The following is a 3863-nucleotide window of genomic DNA, read 5'->3' as shown; positions in this document are numbered from 1 at the left end:
GGTCAGGATGAGGAGTTGGGTTGAGCTTTGGTCGGTGGGGCTGCTCATCTCTCGCCAGCTCACGCTTCCTGGTTCACGAGCGCTTTGTCTCGGTGCTCCCTGTCCCAGTTCATGTTTATAGATACTGTATAACACGCAGACAATACTTGAAACAAAACACGGTTACAAAAACGGGGAAACGACAATCTACTGACTTGGTCCTAGCACACAGTAATCGCGATAGGGTTTCCGAGAGAGTGAACACTGACGCGGAGGTCCTTTCTTCAAGACTCTGGTGACAACCTAGTCTCAACGCCAGACCCATGAGAGTTCTTATGCTGATACACTACGTTACTGCATGCTGCAGATCACTCTCTGGGTCTGGGACACTCCTCTCACTAAACTGGGGGCAGAATCTTGGCCAGTGATTGGTGACTGGTGGATTCACCATTCACCAATCAGTAACGACTTTGCGATCAGGGAGGCCCACCCACCCTAAGACCGCCCATCTAACCCACCTGCTTGCCTGGCTCCTGCAACATCGAGCAATTTCAACCACTCTCTCATTGGTGCTAGGACCTGTCACTCATTCCATTTCAAACCCCTAGACCCGCCCTCAGATAGCAGCTGTGGCTGTGAAGTGGCACAGACTCATTTGTGTAGTATGCGGAGCGCAGCGAGTCAACGTAATATTTGAGTCTGGAGAGAGACTAGTGACAACCTAACTGCCCATAAGCTTCAGACTGACAGCCAATAAGACAAATCCCTGAGCTAGGGTGACCGTGACACTTAGGCCCAAGTCGTGTCACAGTCAAGGGCTCAAGTAGTCTCTTAAAACAGACGGTTGGCTCCCGCAATTTTCAAATGCTTCCGCTTACTTTACTTCAAGCTGGGAAACCTGGTCAAAACGGAAAGGGAAACTAATAATAATGAGCGGGTAAAATAATGAGCGATAGGGGGACGTCCCGGATGTCCCACCTAGAGGCAGGTGATTGGTGATTGGTGATTGGTTCAAACTTCCTCCGGTCTGAAGCGTCATCAACTGCCTTTGACCAGGCTCACAGTGGGTGTGAAGTACAGACTGTATCTGCATTCACAGAATGTAGAAGAGGCAGTCTGGCACATTGATATTGTTAAAGAAGGGTAAAGCGTTATTTGTTCTCTTTCACCATCCAGATGTTTCCAGCTGTTTGCTTCTCTAATTAGGATGGTAATGGTTTCCCACATGTTGTTGTGGTGACAGAGAACATGAGGGTGTTTTCAGCTGTGAGCGGTATCTCCATTCTTTATACAAGTGCTCCTCTAATTGTTTGAGAGTTTTTGACCGTGGTTACGCCTGTCTTTTCAAAGCGATTCCACCCACGCGCGTCATTTAAATGTTTAATTTGAGTTTGGATGTGTGGATGGATTTATTGTTCCCACGCATTACTTCCTGGAAAAATGGCATTTGGTGCATTTGAGCACGGGAGGTGTGCTTGAAGGTGGCCACAATGCTCCCTGTGAAATCCAAACACAATGTGAACCAGGTAACCACCAGGTAATTCTGTGCTATGGCCAGTGTTGGGCAAGTTACTTTCAAAATGTAATATACTACATATTACTAGTCACTTTCATTTGAAAGTAATATGTTACTTTACAATATTACTGTCTGTGTAGAGTAACTCGTTACTTATTACACTACTTTTGGATTACTTTCACCAAAACAACAGCAGCAGCAGAACGGCATTGCCGCCACGGAACCATCCCGAAAAATAATTTCAACCGTCTTGAAGTCAGTGTAAACAATCCAAAATTCGAAATGTTATCATTTCCTTTGTTATTGTCATCTATAGTGGCTATTTGCATAAAAACACACGGTTTGATTAGGAAATGATTGTAAATAAACTCAATTTGTAACTTGAGTTACTTGACAAAGTAACAGGTATAATATTCCTGAAATCCTATAAGTAATAAGTTATATTACTGAGTTACTGCTAAAAGTAATATATTACATGTAATATGTTACTTTTGTAATGAGTTACCCCCAACACAGGCTATGGCACAGTAAGAAATGTAGGCCTACTTACTGTAGGCTATATCTCCTTACCTCTTTAAGGAGATATATATATATATATAACTGAACCTTGCCCTTCAATTTAACCTCCGGAGAAGCTCCTGCAAACAGAGACCAAAGCAGAGGATGAGAAGTCCACAGAATGGTTCATTAAAAAGAACAATTCCACCGCAGGCTAGAAATAGCACTACATTATCAAGGCAAAAGTCCATGGACCAAATAACTGGTGAGCTGTTTTCATCCAGACGACAGCTCTGCTGTGATGGTAAGAATGAGCACTTTCATAGCTCCATATCTAAATGAGAACAAAACAGTGAAGGATGTCAAAACGAAAATAACATCCAACCACGACTGCTATATGAAAACAGCAAACCAGAGAAGAAACACTGATTTCAAAACTTGAGAATACATTGTCTTTATAAGAAAGGTTATATTAATAATGTATTTTATCTGACTCTTATATCTCGCTGTCAAAATGCTGGCATTTGGATAAAATGTCCTTGCAAGTCAAGAGACCATTATAAATGAACTCTAAATAAATCTATGCTTAAAGAAATGTCAAACCATGTTGATTTTTGTCTCTCTGCAAACATACATCATTACCATGTTGCACCATAGAACTGTATGTCTACAATAGAAAAGCGTGAACGATTTTATCTAGGGAGGGCAGTGGTTCTCAAATGGGGGTTCGGGGGACCCCCAGGGGTCCTTGAGGGGGTTCCAGGGTGTCCCCAGCCAAAAGGGGGGTAATTTATTTTGGCTATAATTCCATTCATAAGTAACACAATGACTATTTTGATCATAGGTTGTATACACTTTCTGTAATAAAACATCTAAAAGCATCAATCTTATTATCATATGGCGGACTGTGGGACAAAATCCTATCAAATGGGGGTCCGTGGTCTAATTTCTCTCAGTTTAGGGGTCCTTCGTGTGACTTTTTTTTAGAACCACTGCTCTAGGGTTGTCTACAATACACTCAAGTGTAATTCTCTGTTGACACACTAGATGGTGCTATCATACAGCTCGTCAGCTCCACCCTTTTATCCATGAAGAAGGAAGCCTCAGAAACAAACTTATCAGGCAGAACTGTGTCAAACAACTGCAATTAAGGGCCATGAATTAAAGGTATGATTTCATACTCTATAGATAGATGGTAACATTTATCTTCATAACATTTAGCCTACTTAGGTCACAGCGACTGCTAGTCCTAGAAATAAGGTATCTGGAGTTGTCAACGGCCTGTGTTCAGGGGGCGAAAGCGCCTAGCCTAGGTAAACCCAGCCCCCACGTGACCTGCTCTCTCAGTTCCCAGTCACTAGTCATAGTGACTGAGAACAGGTCTGAGAGCAGGTCACGTGGGGGATGGGTTTACCCAGGCTAGAAAGTGCCCACATTGGAAATGTGGAATCTTTTTGTAATCGCCTTTTAGAGTGAATGTCACTTCTCTGTCATGCCCAGTGTCTACAAATCCCCAAGGCGTGGGTGGGGGTTGATTGCAGATTTTACCTTTATTTTAATTTTTAGCTCTTTATTATTATAATTACTACTGAATTTACACATTTCTGTCATTGAATATATAGCATTATGTATATGCTATCCCTTTCTTATTATTGTATGCTGTAACTTCAATTGGAAACAAAAGCCCAAAACCTTCAAAATAAAAGCCCAAAAACACACATCTGTAAGGTATTGTTACTATGCATCAACATGAGCAACAGTTTGCACTGCCAGCAGGCTAGCAGCAGCAGTATGAGGTATTAGAAGTTCTTATACTGCTAATTTGCTAGTAATTTACTATTACTAGTACTACAGTATAGGACGAATCAGC

This window comes from Poromitra crassiceps, assembly GCF_964638095.1.
Source record: "Poromitra crassiceps genome assembly, chromosome: 15".
In the NCBI taxonomy this organism is placed as follows: Eukaryota; Metazoa; Chordata; class Actinopteri; order Beryciformes; family Melamphaidae; genus Poromitra; species Poromitra crassiceps.
Note: the sequence above shows the minus strand (reverse complement) of the source record.